Source organism: Pongo pygmaeus, chromosome X (assembly GCF_028885625.2).
Source record: "Pongo pygmaeus isolate AG05252 chromosome X, NHGRI_mPonPyg2-v2.0_pri, whole genome shotgun sequence".
In the NCBI taxonomy this organism is placed as follows: Eukaryota; Metazoa; Chordata; class Mammalia; order Primates; family Hominidae; genus Pongo; species Pongo pygmaeus.
This window is the reverse complement of record NC_072396.2, coordinates 43,897,686-43,917,892: the sequence shown is the minus strand read 5'-3', so window position 1 is coordinate 43,917,892 and position 20,207 is coordinate 43,897,686. Positions and strand designations below refer to the sequence as shown.

Here is a 20,207-nt window from a genome sequence, read left to right as displayed (position 1 = left end):
AGAAGGGAACAATACACACTGGTGCCTATCTGAGGGTGAAGGGTGGGAGGAGGGTAAGGATTTAAAAACAACCTATTGGGTATTACGCTGATTACCTGGGTGACAAAATTATCTTTACACCAAATCCCCACAACATGCAACTTACCCAGGTAAAAAACTTGAAAACTTGCACATGTACTCCTTGAACCTGAAATAAAAGTTGGAAAGAAAAAAAAACAAGTCAAAAAAGAACAGCCCCCGCCCCCGGCCCGCTCGGCCCGAGGCGGCAGCTTGTCCGCCGTGCGGCCTCAGCAGCAGCAGCAGTGGCGGCGGCAGCGGCTGCAGCGGCCGGCGGCGGCGTGGGTGTTTATGTCGGGGTCTCGCGGCAGCATGGCGGACTACCTGATCAGCGGCAGCACCCGCTACGTGCCCGAGGCCGGGCTCACCGCGCAGCAGCTCTTCGCCAGCGCTGATTGCCTCACCTACAACTTCCTGATTCTCCCAGGATTCATAGGCTTCATAATTGATGAGGTGCACCTGACCTCAGCCCTGACCCGGAAGATAACGCTGAAGACGCCGCTGACCTCCTCCCCCATGGGCACTGTGACAGATGCCGACATGGCCATCGCGATGGCTCTGATGGGAGGGCTCTGATAGGAGGTATTGGTTTCATTCACCGCAACTGCACCCCAGAGTTTCAGGCCAATAAGGTGCAGAAGGTCAAGAAGTTTGAACAGGGCTTCATCACGGACCCCTTGGTGCTGAGCCCCTCGCACACCGTGGGTGATGTGCTGGAGGCCAAGATGCGGCATGGCTTCTCGGGCATCCCCATCACTGAGACGGGCACCATCGGCAGCAAGCTGGTGGGTATCGTCACCTCCCGAGATATCGACTTTCTTGCTGAGAAGGACACCACCCTCCTCAGTGAGATGATGACGCCAAGGACCGAGCTGGTGGTGGCTCCAGCAGGCGTGACATTGAAAGAGCAAATGAGATCCTGCAGCGTAGCAAGAAAGGGAAGCTGCCTATCATCAATGATCACAATGAGCTGGTGGCCATCATCACCCGCACCGACCTGAAGAAGAACCGAGACTACCCTCTGGCCTCCAAGGATTCCCACAAGCAGCTGCTGTGCGGGGCAGTTGTGGGCACCCGTGAAGATGACAAATTCCGCGTGGACCTGCTCACCCAGGCGGGCATCGATGTCATAGTCTTGGACTCTTCCCAAGGGAACTCGGTGTATCAGATGGCCATGGTGCATTACATCAAACAGAAGTACCTCCACCTCCAGGTGATTGGGGGGGAACGTGGTGACAGCAGCCCAGCGTGGGCATGGGCTGTGGCTCCATCTGCATCACCCGGGAAGTGATGGCCTGTGGTCAGACCCATGGCACTGCTGTGTACAAGGTGGCCGAGTATGCCTGGTGCTTTGGTGTGCCCGTCATAGCCGATGGCGGCATCCAGACCGTGGGGCACATGGTCAAGGCCCTGGCCCTTGGAGCCTCCACAGTGCTGGCCCTTGGAGCCTCCACAGTGATGACGGGCTCCTTGCTGGCCGCCACCACGGAGGCCTCTGGCAAGTACTTCTCAGACAGGGTGTGGCTCAAGAAGTACCGGGGCATGGGCTCGCTGCATGCCATGGAGAAGAGCAGCAGCACCCAGAAATGATACTTCAGAGAGGAGGATAAGGTGAAGATCACGCAGGGTGTCTCGGGCTCCATCCAGGACAAAGGGTCCATTCAGAAGTTCGTGCCCTACCTCATAGCGGGCATCCAGCATGGCTACTAGGATATCGGGGTCCACAGCCTGTCTGTCTTTGGGTCCATGATGTACTCAGGAGAGCTCAAGTTTGAGAAGCGGACCATGTTGGCTCAGATCAAGCGTGGTGTCCATGGCCAGCACTCTTAGGAGAAGTGGCTGTACTGAGGACAGTGGTGGAGGCCGAGGTGGTTGAGGGGGCACACCCCAGTGTCCACCTTCAGGCACAGCCTCCCTCCATAACTGAGTGGTCCACAGATTTGCACTACGGGTTCCCCAGCTCCTTTCCAGGGAGACAGGAGGGGAGGTCCTGAGGTGTCTGGGGCCCCTCACTGGGCATCCCCTGCAGAGTCATTACTGCTCCCTGGGTCAGGCTGCCCGGGGAGCCCCCTCCTTCCCCACCCCTCCGCCGCCCCGCCCCAGTCAGCCGAGCTCTCAGGCCCTGAGCCTGCCTCAGGTCTTTCTTGCTGCAGCCTGCTCCAGCCCAGCTCCCACCCCAGGGGCAGGCGTTCCCTCCTAGCTTCTCCTGTAGGGCACCTCCTTGCCCCCAGCCCCCCAGGAAATTGTGCTGTCCTGGCCCTGCCTCTGGCCCTTCCCAGGCCGCTTCCCCCTCAGCCATGTGGCACTTCTGAACTCCTGACCTAGGCCAAGGGGAGGTCTCTGCCCCCTTCCCCGGCCCTGGGCTACCCTTGGGTCCTGCTCCTCAGGCCACTCCCCTGTCCCTGGCCTTGGGGAGGAGGCTGCCCTGGTCATGGCCGCCTGCCCGTCGTTCCTGACTCACCACCGTCCCCAGGTGTACCATTCCTACCCTCTCCTCAGCTGCAGTTGAAGACTTTAACTTTGCACACTTTGGGATCATAGTTGCGTCATTGTGTATTAAATAATTGGAAGAAATCAAGCAGGTCTCAATGCCTCCAAAAAAAAACAGATGTTGGCATGGATGTGGGGAAAGGGGAATGCTTATACACTGTTGGTGGGAATATAAATTAGTTCAACTTGTACACAAAACAGTATGGAGTTTTCTTGGAGAACTGAAAATAGAACTACCATTCAACTCAGCAATCCCACTACTGGGTATATACTGAATGGAAAATAAATATTTTTTTCAAAAAGATATCTGTACTCATATCTTTTTATTTTTTTGAGACAGAGTCTCACTCTTTCATCTGGGCTGGAGTGCAGTGGTGTGATCTTGGCTCACTGCAACCTCCTCCTCCCAGGTTCAAGCAATTCTCCTGCCTCAGCCTCCTGAGTAGCTGGGATTACAGGCATGTGCCACCATGCTTGGCTAAGTTTTTGTATTTTTAGTAGAGATGAAGTTTCACCATGTTGGCCAGGCTGGTCTCGAACTCCTGACCTCAAGTGATCCGCCCGCCTCAGCCTCCCAAAGTGCTGGGATTACAGGCAAGAGCCACCACGCCCAGCCTGCACTCATATCTTTATCACAGCACTATTCACAGTAGAAAAGTCATGGAATCAACCTAAGTTTCCATCAACAGTGAATCGGATAAAAAAAAAAAATGTGGGTATATATACACCGTGAAATATTAAGAAGCCATAGAAAAGAATGAAATTATGTTATTTGTAACAACATGGGTGGAGCTGGAGACCATTATCCTAATTGACGTAACTCAGAAATAAATTATCAAATATCACATGTTCTCACTTATAAATGGGAACTAAACAATGGGTACACATGGACATAAAGATGGAAATCATAGACACAGGGGACTCCAAAATTAGAAATGTTGGAAAAAGGGTGAGAGTTGAAAAATTACCCATTGGGTACAATGTTCACTACTTGGGTAATGAGTACACTAGAAACCCAATCTCGATGATTACACAATATACCTATGTAACAAACCTGCACATGTATCCACTGAATGTAAAATAATAGAAAATTTTAAAAAATTAAAATGTCTAGATAATTTTATATTGCTTATTAATGATTGCACATATCCTTTTGCAAATTGCTTTTTTCTCTCTAGTTATTATAAGTTTTTTCAGGTTGATGCATATGGATTAGCCCAAGTTCACTGATTGTATTGATGTATTATATTCCATGGTATAAATATACTATAAATTATTCATCAATTCCTTAGTTGATGAGCGTTTATGTTGTTTTCAATTTTTCACTATAAAAATAAATCCTGACATAAATATTTTATATGTCTCCTTGTGCTAATGTGTTTCTCTAAGATATAGCCCCAGAATAATATTTAGGTTAAAGGCTATGCATATTGTCAGTTTTCTAGTTATTGCCAAATTGTACCAATTTGCATTCCGCCACCAGCATATGAGAGTCTTCATTTTTCTGCATCCTAGTCCAAACTAGGTAATGTCAAACTAATGATAGATATAAAACCATATCTTATTATTTAAATTAGTATTTCCCTGATTACTAGTGAGGGTGGTTATTTTTTCATATGTTAATTGACCTTTCAGAGTTCTCCTTCTATGAAATGCTTATTTAAATTCTTAATTTTGGATATTTTGTTTTTATGACAATGGGGCTTTAATTAATTGTTCACATCTTCTCCTAATCCTTAGGATACCTTTTTCTAATTTTTATTTTTTTAAAAATTGATAATATATTAATTTGGCTTAGGTTTATGTAAAAATGTATTCAGGAGAAATCTCATTCCTATTCCAGCCCCATTAACCCCACTGCCATGCAAACCCTTCATTGATAATCATTTTTCAATTTGCCCTTTTAGTGTTTATTTATTCTTTATTAAAGAATAAAATGAAGAGACATGCACTCACCACTCAACTAAAGAAATACACCATTACCATGACTTAATAAGTTCCTTCTTTGTTCTTCCTAGGTTAATTGCATCTCCCTTCCCATCACTAGAGATAACCGCTATTATTAGTTAGCTTTTCTTTCTAGCTTACCTTCATTTATGTATTTATTCTACCTTCATATTTCATTGATGGTTTGTATGAGTATGGGATTCCAGGTTGGAAATATTTCTCCTTCAGTACTTTGAAAATATTAATCCATTTTATTCCAGCTTTAAGTCTTGCTAATGAAACACCTGAAACCACGTTGACTCATGGTTCTTCAGTGTCATATGACTTTCCCCTCATTTCTGGAATCCATGCGTAGGCATATTTTCACCTATTGTGCTGGGCGCTTGGTGGGTTCTTTCAAAATGAAAACTTATTTCCTTCTGTTCTGATCAATTTTGTTGAATTATTTCATTCATGATTTCCTCCCCTCCACTTTCTCTCTACTATCTTTCCATAATTCCTATTATTCTGCTTATAAAATTCCTGGACTGTGCTCAATTTTTTTCTTTTTCACTCCAACTTTCCATTTCTTTTTTATTATTCTAATTCTGGGGAGATTAGCTAAAGGAACTTGAATTCTAGACCCAACAATATCCTAATAATTATCTTGGTCACTCTCTAAATTTCAGTTTCATCAGGTTTAAAAGAAATCAGTTGGCTGTAAGTACATGAGTTTATATCTAGGTTATCATTTCTGTTCCATTGGTCTATGTGTCTGTTTTTAAGCCAGTACCATGCTGTTTTGGTTACTGTTGCTTTGTAGTATGTTTTAAAGTCAGGTAGTGTGATACCTCCAACTTTTTTTGTTCATGATTGCCTTGGCTATTCAATGTCTTTTATGGTTGCATACAAATTTTAGGATTGTTTTTCTATTTCTGTGAAAAATGTCTTGCTAAAAGCACACATTGGAGAAAAGATAGTTCCTTCAATAAGTGGTGCTGGGAAAACTAAATATCTACATGCAGAAGAATAAAACTAGATCCTTATCTCTCATCACTGACAAAAATAAACTCAAAATAAATTAGAAACTTTAATGTAATACCCCAAACTATGAAATTACTAGAAAACATAGGGGAAATGCTTTATTACATTGTTCTGGGCAAGCATGTTTTTTAATAACACCTCAAAATCATAGGCAATAAAAGCAAAAACAGACAAGTAGGATTACATCAAACATAAAATCTTCTGCCCAGCAAAGGCAACAGTCAACAGAGTGAAGAGACAACCTATATAATGGGAGAAAATATTTGTATACTATGCTTCTAACAAGGGGTTAATATCCAGAATATGTAAGGAACTCAACTCAATAGCAAAAAAAAAATGGTCTGATTTAAAAATGGGCAAAAGATCTAAGTAAACATTTATCAAAAGAAGATATACAAATTGTCAACAGGTATATGAAAAAAACACTCAACATCACTAATCATCAGGGAAATGCAAATCAAAACCACAATGAGATATCACTTCACATCTGTTAGAATGGCTACTATAAAAAAAAAACAACAAAAAACAAATGCCAGCAACGATGTGGAGAAAAGGGAAGTAATACACTGTTGATGGGAATGTAAATTAGTACAGCCATTATGGAAAACAATATGGAAGTTTCCCCCAAATTAAAAATAGATCTACCATATGATCCAACAGTCCCACTAAGTGTCTATCAATAAACGAATGGATATAAAGGGCTGGTGTATATTCACAATGGAATACTATTTTATTTTGTTTTTAATTGACACATAATTGTACATATTTATGGGGTACAGTGTAACTTGTTTCTTTGTTTTGAGACAATGTCTTGCTTTGTCACCCAGGCTGGAGTGCTTTGGCACAATCATGGTTCACTGCTGCCTCAAACTCCTGTGCTCAAGCATTCCTCTTGCCTCAGCCTTTTTTTAGGCCAAAAAAAAAAAAAAGGCAAAATCCTGTTATTTGCAACAACATGGATGAATGCGGAGGACATTATATTAAGTGAAATAAACTAAGCATAGTAGGACAAATATCACATGATCACACTCATAAGTGTAATCTAAAAATGTTGATCTCATAGAAGTAGAGAGTAAAATACTGCTTACCAGAGGCTGGGTAGAGTAGGCGGGAGAGAAGGAATGGGGAGAGGTTGGTTGATATGCACAGTAGTAGTCAGATAAGAGGAATAAGTTCTAGTGTTCCATTGCACAGGAGAATGATTATAGTCCACAATCATGTGTACTTCAAAATAGATAGAAGAGAGGTTTTCAAATGTTATCATCACAAATGACAAATGTTTGAGGTGATGGATATACTAATTACCCTGATTGAATCACTACACAGTGTATATTTGTAGCAAAACATCACAGTGGGCCCTGCGTGGTGGCTCACACCTGTAATCGCAGTACTTTGGGAGGCTGAAGCAGGAGGATTGCTTGAGGCCATGAGTTCAAGACCAGCCTGGGCAACATAGCAAAACCCCATCTCTACAAAAAAAAAAAAAAGTTAGCTGGGTGTGTTGGTGCACACTTGTAGTCCTAGCTACTTGGGAGGCTGAGGCAAGAGGAATGTTTGAGCAGAGGAGTTTGAGGCAGCAGTGAACCATGATTGTGCCAAAGCACTCCAGCCTGGATGACAAAGCAAGACATTGTCTCAAAACGAAGAAACAAATTACACTGTACCCCTTAAATATGTACAATTATGTGTCAATTAAAAACAAAATAAAACTTATTTTTAAAAGGAATAAGTTGAATTATATAATGCTTAACTTGCCTTCCATCTCTCACTTATTATGAGGTTCACATTGAACCATCAGGCAGGCAGACAGGCATATTGTTACCTATGTGTACAGATGAAGGAATTACATCTCAGAGAGTTTAAGTAAAATAAGAATCAGAACACATCCTTCTGATTCCTGTTTTAGTCTGCCTTCCATTAGGTTATATTATCTAGGACAATAATCATAATAATGTGGTCATGAACAGAGACTAGTTTGACTAAAATCATGAACAGAGACTAGTTTGACTAAAATAATAGTTTGTTTTTGGTCTAGCCTTCCTGTACTATACACATATGTAGATGATCTCTAAAGACTCTACCTATTCTAAATTTATCTTTCTATGATAATAATTCTTACTCAAGGAGATAGTAGTAGCAGTAGGTATAATATACTGCTAATGAAGGATAATTAGTTTTCACACTATGAAATTAAATTAACACTTTTAACACTCAACTTTTTCCTTGAATAAACTACATTACAAGTTTTAATGGAATTGGAGCATTTAAGTTTAGTTTTAAAGCTGTGGTTCTGAATCTAAACTGTATCTTTGTCCTAATTATATAATACAGATTTTTGTTCTAAGGCCTCTAGTTATGATTATTTTTATTTACTTAAATGCCTATCTTCACATCTTTCTCTTCCTTTCTTTTTCTCCATATTTAAATGGTGAAAAATACCATATACACAAGATGAAATATAAAATATATTTGAGGTTAAAATAATAAAAATTCAAAAACTTCTACATGCCCATAATTCACATGAAAATATAAAAAATTATCATGGCCTTAGAAAATCTATCTATGGACTTTCATGATTGCATCCCTCTGCCCTTACCGCCAGACAAATCCATAATCCTGACTTTATTAGTGTACTCAGGCTGCCATAATAAAAATATCACAGATTGGGTGGCTTAAACAATGGAAATTCATTCTCTCACAGTTCTAGAAGCTAAAAATCTGAGATAGATCAAGGTATGGCAGTAGGTTTCGTTTCTTGGGAAGCTTTTCTTTCTGGCTTACAGATAGCTGCCTTCTTGTTGTGTGTTCACATGTTCATGTCTGTGCGAATTCACACGATCTTTCCCCTGTGTATGTTGTGTCCTAATCTCTTCTTATAAGGATACCAGTCGTATTGGATTAGGAAGGGTCCACGCTAATGAGCGCATTTTTACTTAAGTTACCTCTTTAAAGGCCCTATCTCCAAATACAGTCATATTGGAAGGTACTTGGGGCTAAGGCTTTGACATAAATTTTGCAGGACACAACTCAGCTCATAACACGGACTTTTGTGTTAATCATTTACATATATATATTCACCTATGTGTATATACTTAAACATGACTCAGTTTTGCCAATTTTTGAACTTTATATCAATGGAACCAACACTGGGACATGCCTCTGTCATGGTAATTATATATATTTTGAACTTTTATAGTAGGTTTATTTTCATTTATTTTGTATTTTTTAATTGATGAATAATAATTGTACATATTCATGGGGTACATAGTGATGTTTTGATACATATAATGTATACTTATTGGATCAGGATAACTAACATATCCATCATCTCAAACATTTATCATTTCTTTATGTTGGGAATGTTCAATATGCTCCTTCTAGCTATTTGAAACTATGTAATATATTATTGTGAACTGCAGTAATCCTACAATGGTGTATTGAAATATGTGGTTGATTTCCACTTCACTATAGCAGTTTATTACATGAAATATACTACAATTTATTCATCCATTCTACTATTAGTGACATTTCATTGTTTCTAGTTTTTTCATATTATGAACATTGCTATTATAGACATTCTTGTACATGCTTTCTAGTGTGTATTTGCAAGAATTTCTCTAAGGTGTTTAAATAGTAGTAGAGGGTTGGGTCATGAGATTTGTATATGGTCAATTTTACTCAAGGTGTTTTTTATTTCTGGGAACATTTTAATTATTTCCACTCAGTGGCAGAGACTTTCGGTTGCTTCCCAATAGACATTCTCCTCTTCTTTCTTTAGCGGAACCCTGATTTTTAGCTGCACACATGACCATGCAGAATAGACACTATTCTCAGCTGCCTTGCTGAAATGAAAGCATAAATGTTGGGTAGAAGTTTTGAGGAGACTGCTTAAAGAAAGCTGATGCTGCAAGGTTGCTTTTTGTCCTTCCTGCTACCTGAAATACAAGTTAGATAGTAGAGATCCAACTGCCATCTTGACTTTTAAGGATGGAAGCCATGTACTAGTATGTTGGAGCAAAGATATTCTGGTTCCTTAAGGACACTGTTGATGTTCCTACCAGTTTTGGACTTTCAAATTTCAGAATCTTTTAATGTGAGAGAATAAATCCTTATGTGTTTAAGCCACTATTTTGAGTATGTGTACTTGCAGCCAAACACAATTCCTAACTGAATTCACTTTCAAATTTAATTTGATAATCTGTATCTGATATTTGAGCATACAAACAGTATTTTGAATTTTCAGTTTATGTCTCAAGTTTGGTAATTTCTTGATATGTTTTAGAGAAACTTTTTTTTTTTTTTTTTTTGAGACAGAATTTCACTCTTGTTGCCTAGGCTGGAGTGCAATGGTGCGATCTTCGCTTACTGCAGCCTCCACCTCCCAGGTTCAAGCAATTCTCCTGCCTCAGCCTCCCAAGTAGCTGGGATCACAGGTTCCCGCCACCACACCTGGCTAATTATTTGTATTTTTAGTAGAGATGGGGTTATCAGATCAGGATAATTGAGACAATGGATATGTTAATTATCCTGAGCCATGTTGGTCAGGCTGGTCTGGAACTCCTGGCCTCAGGTGATCTACCTGCCTCGACCTCCCAAAGTGCTAGGAATACAGGCGTGAGCTACTGCGCCTGGCCTAGAGAAAAATTTTCATTTCAAAATGTCAGTTGTTCGCCCAATAAATAAGAGATTTTTGATAGGCACACTTGATAGTCCTGAAGAAACCATAGCAGTGATTCTCTATATAACAAGAAGCCTCTGCCTTTAACAAGTATGCCCATGCAAAGGAGAAATGAAAAGGATGAAATAATTATTATCTAAGTTGTGCTTAATCTTACTATACACATTTCCCATCTATCTATATGTTCTTCCCAGTCTCACCCCCGGCCTCCCCTCAGAATTAACCATTATCATTAATTTTTAAAATAATTTCATAGCTCTGAACATATGACTCAAGCAATACGTTGTCAGATTTATTTGTTTTGGAGTCTATACAATTGCACTTTATATTCTGGGATCTGCTTTTTTCCTCTCAAAATTAGGTTTCCAAGATTCATCTGAAATTTAATAAGTTGCTAAAAGCATGATTTAGGGTATAATTATCAGTCATAATAGGTAAACTCTCAAATCTCAATATTACAACTCAATAGAAGTTAATTTCTTTCCCATATAAGATCTAAAATGTACTGCATTAATAGTGGATGGCTCTCATCCAAGTGGTGAGTCAGAAACTTAGCATTCCTTCATCTTACTCTCTGCTGTCCTCAGCATATGGCTTCCTCTGTTGCCATACTTATCTTCCTCTAAGCTGCAGAGAGAGGAAAATCATGGAGGATCCATATAAAATATTGCTATGGGTCAGTACTAGAGGTGGCACATATCATTTCTTCTCTTGTTTCATTTGTGTAAGCTCAGTCACATGGTGTGACAGCCATGGAGGTGGGCTTCTCAGATCTCCCTCCAAGAGAGAAGATGCTAGAAAGGGTCCAGTGAGCTGACTGCAGCTCCTTCAGGATCTCTCACAACATTCAGGCTGAGGCCAGGCTTTTCTCAGGCAGTTTCTAGGCGATGCTGAGAACAGTAAGTATACTAGGGCCTGGACATTTCTGCCAAATGTAGGATTCATCTGTGGGTAGTCTTTGTGTTGGAACCCAACACTGGGAGTATGAAACTTTCTCAGCTTTATTGCAGTCTGACTTTTTCCTACCCACCCTTCCTTTGTTATCCTCTCCTTTCACAGAGGTCAGACAAGCATCCTGGTCTGAAGTCTCTCTCCACCTACTTTTGCTCCCTCTTCCCTTTGTTGCTCACAGAGTTCATCCTCAATAACATTCTTGTACTTCTAATTCCATCTTTGTGTTGGCTTCCCATAGGATCCAAATTGAGACATACGCTGACACATAAACACAAAGGAGGCTGGAAAATATGGTTTAGGTACATGCCCAGGAAGAAGAGGAGCTAGCTTCAGTGAATAGCCACCCAGTATCTGCCATGATTTAGCTCATTGACTTTTACTGATTTATGACAGTTCTTTTGTGAATATACCACAGTCTACTGTATTTATTCTCCTGTCAGTGAATATTTGGGTTGTTCTGAGTTTTAGGATTTTTGTTTTTACCATTACAAGTATTGATGCAATAAAGAATCTGGTATATATAAACTAGAAAACCCTAAAGATTCTGCAAAAAGACTCCTAGACCTGATGAAAGACTTCAGTAAAGTTTCAGGATACAAAAGAAACATACAAAAATCAGTAGCATTTCTATACAGCAATAATATTCAAGCTGAGAACAAAATCAAGAACAAAATCCCAAGATGTAGAGCAAGATGGTGGAATAAAAGTCTCCACTGATCATTCCCCTGAAATACGCCAATTTAACAGCTATCTGCACAGAAAAGTACCTTCATAAGAATCAAAACTTAGGTGAGCACTCAACAATACCTGGTTTTTAACTTTGTATCACTGAAAGAGGCACTAAAGAGGTAGAAAAAACTGTCTTGAATAGCCGATGCCACCCCTACCCTATCCCCCAGCAGCAGCTGCACGGTGCGGAAAGCATTTCTGTGTAATGGGAGAGGGAGAGCACAGCAATTGTGAGGCACTGAACTCAGTGCTGTCCTGTTATAGCCAAATGGGAAATCAGACCAAGCTCAGGTGACACCTGCTCACAGACGGAGCATTTAAATCAGCTCTAGCCAGAGGGGAATTGCTAATTTCAGTGGTTGGAACTTGAGTTCCCACAAGCCTCACCAGTGAGGGCCGAAGTGCTCTGGGGCTCTAAATAAACTTGAAAGGCAGGCTAGGCCACAAGAACTGCAACTGTTAGGTGAGACTTAGCGCTGAACTAGGCCCAGAGACAATGGACTGTGGGGGCACGTGACATACTGAGACACCAGCTATGGTGGTTAAGAAAGTGCTGGCATCACCACTTCCCTGTGTGCTCCAGGCTACACAGCTCATGGCTCCAAAAGAGATCCCTTCCTTCTGCTTGAGGAGAGGAAAGGGAAGAGTGGGAAGGATTTTGTCTTGCATTTTGGGTACCAGCTCAGCCACAGCAGGATAAGGCCCCACTCAGAGTCCTGAGGCCCCCATTCCAGGCCCTAGCTCTCAGATTACATTTCTAGACATACCGTGGGCTAGAAGGGAACCTAATGCCTTCTGAAGGGATGGATCCAGTCCTGGCAGCATTCATCACAGGCTATATGAAGATCCCTTGGGCCCCCGAAAACCAGCAGCAATACCCAGGTACTACATCAAGGACCTTGGGTAAGACTCTGAGGCTTGTTGGCATCAGGTGAGAGAACATTTCCAACTGTGGTGGCTATGGAGTAAGACTTCTTCCACTTGAGAAAAGCAGAGGGAAAAGTAAACGGGACTCTGTCTTACACCTTAGGTACTCCCCTGCTTGGCCACAGGGGAGTAAAGCGCCAAGCAGGCTCTTGAAGTCCCTGATTCCAGGACTTGGCTCTTGGACAGCATTTGTTTACCTGCCCTGGGTGAGAGGGGAACCCACTTCACTGAACAGTGAGTCCCAGCCCAGCTAGCATTTACCAGAAGCTGACTGAAGAGCCTTTGGGCCATAAGAGAACATCACCTGTAGTCTGGCAGTACTCCTTCTGGTTCTGTGGTGGTGCAGGCCATGGGATAAGGCTGCTCTGCCTTTGGGAAAGAGAGAGAAGAGTGGTAAGGATTGTCTTGTGATTTGAGTGCCAGTTCAGCCACAGTACAATAGCACACCAGGTAGACTTCTAAAGTTTTTGACTGTAGTCCCTGGCTTCATATGGCACCTCTGGACCCACCTGGGACATGGGTAATTTTGCCAACCTGAAGAGTGGCCTGACTGGCTTTGTCACTTGCAAATTGCAGAGCACCAGAGCCTTGAGAGAACATAGTCAGTAGCTAAGGAGTGGTTACAGCAAGCCTTGCATGAAACCCAGTACTGTGCTGCTTTCAGGTCTAACCCAGCACAGTCATATAGGTAGTGGCACAGGGGTGCTTGTGTCACTCCACCTCCAACTTCAGTGGCTCAGAACAGAGAGAGAGACTTCATTTGTTTGGGAGAAAGTAAAGGAAGAGAACAAGAGTCTCTGCTTGGTAATCCAGCTAATTCTCCTGTATCTTATCCAATATTATCAAGGTGGTACCTCTATGAGTCTGCAAAAACCACAGGATTACTGAGCTTGGGGTGCCCCCTAAAGCAGATATAGCTTAGATCACAACACCCAAGTCCTCTCAAATATCTGGAAAGCCTTCCCAAGAAGGACAGGTACAAACAAGCTTACACAGTAAGTACTACAATAGATACATAACTCTTCAATGCCCAGACATCAAAGAGCATCTACAAGTATCAAGACCATCTCAGAAAAGATAACCTCACCAAATGAACTAAATAAGGAACCAGGAACTAATCATGGAGAAACAGAGATATGTGACCTTTCAGACAGAGAATTCAAAGTAGCTATGTTGAGGAAACTCAAAAAAAAACTCAAAATAATACAGAAGGAACTCAGAATTCTGTCAGATGAACTTAACAAGGAGATGAAAATAATTAAAAAGAATCAAGAAGAAATTCTGGAGATGGAAAATGCAATTGGCATACTGAAGAATGCATCAGAGTTTTTAAATAGCAAAATTGATCAAGTAGAATAAAGAATTAGTGAGCTTGAAGACAGGCTATTTGAAAATTCACAGTCAGAGGAAACAAAAGACAAAAAGAATAGAAAACAATGAAGCATGACTACAGGATCTAGAAAATAGCTTCCAGAGGCAAATTAAAAGGGCGAATCTAATAGTTATTGGCCTTAAAGAAGAGCTACAGTAAAAGACAGGGGTGAGCTGGGCACAGTGGCTCATGCCTGTAATCCCAGCACTTTGGGAAGCCGAGGTGGGTGGATCACCTGAAGTCAGGAGTTTGAGACCAGCCTGACCAACATGGAGAAACCCTGTCTCTACTAAAAATATAAAATTAGCTGAGCATGGTGGCGCATGCCTGCAATCCCAGCTACTTGGAAGGCTGAGGCAGGAGAATCACTTGAACCCAGGAGGCAGAGGTTGTGGTGAGCCAAGATCACGCCATTGCACTCCAGTCTGGGCAACAAGAGTGAAACTCCAACTCAAGAAAAAAAAAAAAAAAGAAAGAAAGAGAAAGAAAAAGACAGGGGTAGAAAGTTTTTTTCAAGGAATAATAAGAGAACTTCACAAACCTAGAGAAATTTATCAATATCCAAGTACAAGGAAGTTGTAGAACACCAAGCAGATTTCACTCAAAGAAGACTACCTCGAGGCATTTAATAATCAAACTCCCAAAGGTCAAGAATAAAGGAAGGATCCTAAAAGCAGCAAGAGAAAAGAAACAAATAACATGCAATGAAGCTCCAAGACATCTGGCAGTAGACTTTTCTGTGTAAACCTCACAGGCCAGGAGACAGTGGCGTGACACATTTAAAGTGCTGAAGGAATAAAGCTTTTACCCTAGAATTATATATCTGACAAAAATATCCTTCAAACATGGTGGAGAAATAAAGACTTTCCCAGATAAACAAAAGCTGAGGGGTTTCATCAACACCAGACCTGTCCTACAAGAAATGCTAAGAGAGTACATAAATCAGAAATAAAAGAAGGTTAATGAGAAATAAGTTATCACCTGAAGGTACAAAACTCTCTGGTAATACTAAGTACACAGAAAATCACAGAATATTACTACACTGTGACTGTGGAATGTAAATTACTCTTATCCTACATAAGGAAGACTGAACAATAAACCAATAAAAAATAATAACTACAACAACTTTCCAAGACATAAACAGTACAATAAGGTACAAATGGAAACAACAAATTTAAAAAGCAGGGAGATGAAGTTAAGCCATAGAATTTTTATTTGTTTTCTTTTTGCTTGTTTGTTTGTTCATGCAAACAGTGTTGTTGTATAGTTAAAATAATGAATTATAACATAGTATTTGCAAGCCTCCTGGTAACCTCAAACCAAAAATCTTACAATAGGTACACAAAAAATAAAAAACAAGAAACTAAATCATATCACTGGAGAAAATCACCTTCACTAAAGTTAAACAGGAAAGAAAGAAAGAAGGAAGAGAAGACCACAAAACAACTAGAAAACAAATAAAAAAATGGCAGAAGTAAGTCCTTACTTATCAATAATAACATTGAATGTAAATGGACTAAACTCTCCCATCAAAACACATAGAGTAGCTGAATGGATGAATAAACAAGACCCATTAATCTGTTGCCTGCAAGAAACACACTTCATCCACAAAGCCACACATAGACTAAAGGGATGGGAAACAGATATTACACGCCAATGGAAACCAAAGTAGAGCAGGAGTCACTATTCATATATCAGATAAAATAGAAGTCAAGACAAAAACTACAATAAGAGACAAAGAAGGTTACTATATAATGATAAAGGGGTTAATTCATCAAGAGAATATAATAATTTTAAATATATATGCACCCAACACTGGAGCACACCAACCTGTAAAGAAAATATTATTAAAGTGAAACAGAGAGATGGGTCCCAATACAACAAGAACTAGAGACCTTAACACCCCACTTTCAGTGGTGGACACATCCCAGACAGAAAATCAACAAATAAATATTAAAATTAATCTGCACTACAGACCAAATGAATCTAATAGATATTTACAGAACATTTCTTCCAATGACTACAGAATACACATTATTTTCCACAGCACATGGATCATTCTCAAGGTTAGACCATATGTTAGCTCACAAAACAAGTCTTAAAACATTCAAAATAATTGAAATAATATCAAGCATCCTCTCTGACTACAATAGAATAAAACTATAAATAAATAATAAGAGGAATTTTGGAAAGTATACAAATATATAGAATCTAAACAATATGCTCCTAAATGACAAATGGATCAATGAAAAAATTAGGAAGAAAATTGAAAAATTTCCTGAAACAAATAACAATGGAAACAAAACATACCAAGACCTATGGGATATGGCAAAAGCAGTAGTAAGAAGAAAGTTTATAGCTATAAATGTCTACATCACAAAAGAAGGACAACTTCAAAAAAATAAACTAATGATGCATCCTAAAGAACTAGAAAAGCAAAAGCAAACAAAACCCCAAATTAGCAAATGAAAAAAAAAAAAGATCAGAGCAGAAATGAATGAAATTGTAATGAAGAAAAAAGTAAGAAAGATCAATAAAACAGAGTTAACTTTTTGGAAAGTTAAACAAAATTGACAAAACTTTAGCCAGACTAAGAAAAAAGAGAGAAGACACAAATAAATAAAACCAGAGATCAAAAAGGAGACATTATAATTGATACTAAAGAAATTCAAAGGATCATTAGTGGCTACTATGAACATCTATATGCCAATAATTTGGAAAATCTAGAAGAAATGGACAAATTTCTAGGCATATACAATCTCCCAAGATTGAACCAGGAAGAAATACAAAACCTGAACAGATCAATAACAAGTAACAAGATTGAAGCCATAATAAAAGCTCTCCTAGTAAAGAAAAGCCAGGAACCTGATGGCATCACTGTTGAAGTTTAGCAAACATTTGAAGAATAACTAATACCAATTCTACTCAAAATATTCTGAAAAATAGAGAAGGAGGGAATACTTCCAAACTCATTCTACAAGGCCAGTATTGTCCTGATACCAAAACCAGACAAAGACACATTAAAAAAAAAAGATAACTACAGAGCAGTATCTCTGATGAATATTGATGCAAAAATCTACAGCAAAATACTAGCAAACTTGATTCAACAATATATTAAAAAGATCATTCATTATGACCAAGTGGGATTGATCTCTGGTATGCAAGAATGGTTCAACATACACAAGTTAATCAATGTGATACATCATATCAACAGAAAGAAGGATAAAATCCATATGATCATTTTAATTGATGCTTAAAAAGCATTTGATAAAATTCAATATCCCTTAACAACAAAACCCCTACAAAAACTGTGTATAGAACGAACATATGTCAACATAATAAAAGCCATATATGACAAATCCAGAGCTAGTATCATACTGAATGGGGAAAAATTGAGTCTTTTTTCTAAGCTCTGAAACATGGGGAGGATACCTACTTTAACCACTATTATTCAACATAGTACAAGAAGTCCTAGTTGGAGCAATCAGACAAGTGAAAGAAAATAAAGGGAATTCAAAATGGAATGGAAGAAGTGAAATTATCCTGTTTGCAGATGATATAATCTTATATGTGGAAAAACCTAAAACCTTCACCAAACAATTATTGGAACAAATAAACAAATTCAGTATTTTGCAGGATACAAAATCATTAGCATTCCCATATGCCAACAGTGAACAATCTGAAATTTCAAAAGTAATCCCATTTACAGTAACCACAAATACAATTAAATACTTAAGAATTAACAAAAGCAGTGAAAAGTATTTATAATGAAAACTATAAAACACTGATGAAATAAATTGAAGAGGACACCAAAAAATGAAAAGATATGCCATGTTCATGGATTGAGAGAATAAACATTGTTAAAATGTCCATACTGTCAAAAGCAACCCACAGACTTAGTACAATAGCTATGAAAACATCAATGACATTCTTTACAGAAATAGATAAAACATCACTGATCATTAAAGAAATGCAAATCAAAACCACAATGAGATATCATCTCACACCAGTCAGAATGGCTATTATTAAAATATCAAAAAATAACAGATACTAGTAAGGTTGTGGAGAAAAAGGAACTCTTATACGCTGTTGGTGGGAATGTATATTAGTTCAGGCATTGTGGAAGATGGGGGGCAATTCCTCAAAGACCCAAAACCAGAAATATCATTTGACCCAGCAATCCCATTACTGGGTGTATACCCAAAGGAATAAAAATCATTCTATTATAAAGACACATGCATGAGTATGTTCATTGTAGCACTATTCACAATAGCAAAGACATGGAATCAACTTAAATACCCATCAGTGATATACTGGATAAAGAAAATGTGGTACATATCCACCACAGAATACTATGCAGCCACAAAAAGAATGAGATCATGTTATTTGCAGGGACATGGATGGAGCTGGAGGCCATTATCCTTAGCAAACTAACACAGGAACATAAACCAAATACTTCCTGTTCTCACTTATAAGTGGGAGCTAAATGATGAGAAAACATGCACACACAGAGGAAAATAACACACACTGGGAACTTTGGGAGGGTGGAGGGTGGGAGGAGGGAGAGGATCAGATCAAATAACTAATGGATACTAGTCTTAATAGCTGGGTGATAAATAATCTGTACAACAAATCCCCATGACAGAAGTTTACTTGTGTAACAAACCTGCACTTGTACCCCCAAACTTAAAATAAAAGTTAAAAAAGGAAAAAAAATCCTAAAATTTATATAAAACCACAAAAGACCCAGAAGAGCCAAAGCTATCCTGAGGGGGAAAAAAAAACAAAACAAAACTGGAGGAATCACATTACCTAACTTCAAACACAGACACATAGACCAATGAAATAGCATAAAGAACCCAGAAACAAATCCACACACCAACAGGGAACTCATTTTCAACAAAACTGCCAAGAACATACACTGTTTAAAATAAAGTCTCTTCAATAAATGGTGCTGGGAAAACTGGATACACATATGCAAAAGAATGAAACTATACCCCTATCTTTCACCATAAATGAAAATCAAATCAAAATAGCTTAAAACTTAAATCTAAGACTTCAAAATATGAAACTATTAAGAGAAAATATTGAGGAAAATCTCTAGGACATTGGTCTGTGCAAAGATATCTTGAGCAATACCCCACAAGCACAGGCAAAACAAGCACAAATGGACAAATGGGATCGCATCAGGTTAAAAAGCTTCTGCACAGCAAAGGCAACAATCAATAAAGTGAAGAGACAACCCACAAAATGGGAGAAAATATTTGCAAACTACCTATCTCACAAGGAATTAATAACCAGAATATATAAGGAACTCAAACAACTCTTTGAAAAATCTAATGATCCAATCAAAAAATGGGCAAATGATTTGACTCGACATTTCTAAGAAGACATACAAATGGCAAACAAGCATATGAAAAGGTGCTTGACATCACTGATCATCAGAGGAATGCAAATCAAAACTACAATGAGATATCATCTCACTCCAGTTAAAATGGCTTATATCCAAAAGACAGGAAATTACAAGTGCTGGTGACAATGCGGAGAAATTGGATCCCTTGCACCCTGTTAGTGGGAATGTAAATTAGCACAACCACTATGGATAACAGTTTGGAGGGTTCTCAAAAAACTAAAAATAGACCTACCATGTGATTCAGTAATCCCACTTCTGGGTATATACCCAATAGAAAGGAAATCAGTACATCGAAGAGGTATCTGCACTCCCATGTTTGTTGCAGCACTGTTCACAATAGCCAAGATTTGGAGGTAACCTAAGTGTTCATCAACAGTTGAGTGGATAAAGAAAACATGCTAGTTATACACAATGGAGTAATATTCAGCCATACAAAAGAATGAGATCCTGTCAGTTGCAACAACATGGAGGGAAATGGAGGTCAGTATAAGTGAAATAAGCCAGGCACAGAAAGATAAACTGTGCATGTTCTCACTTATTTGTGGGATCTAAAAATCAAAACAATTGAACTCATGGATATAGAGAGTAGAAGGATGGTTACTAGAGGCTGGGATGCG

At 39.4% G+C, this 20,207-nt stretch overlaps 1 pseudogene; it reads left to right on the top strand.

Annotated features, from left to right (window-relative positions):
- Positions 1 to 369: 369 nt before the first annotated feature.
- LOC129024887 (inosine-5'-monophosphate dehydrogenase 1-like) lies at positions 370 to 1,905 on the top strand (annotated as a pseudogene).
- Positions 1,906 to 20,207: the final 18,302 nt, after the last annotated feature.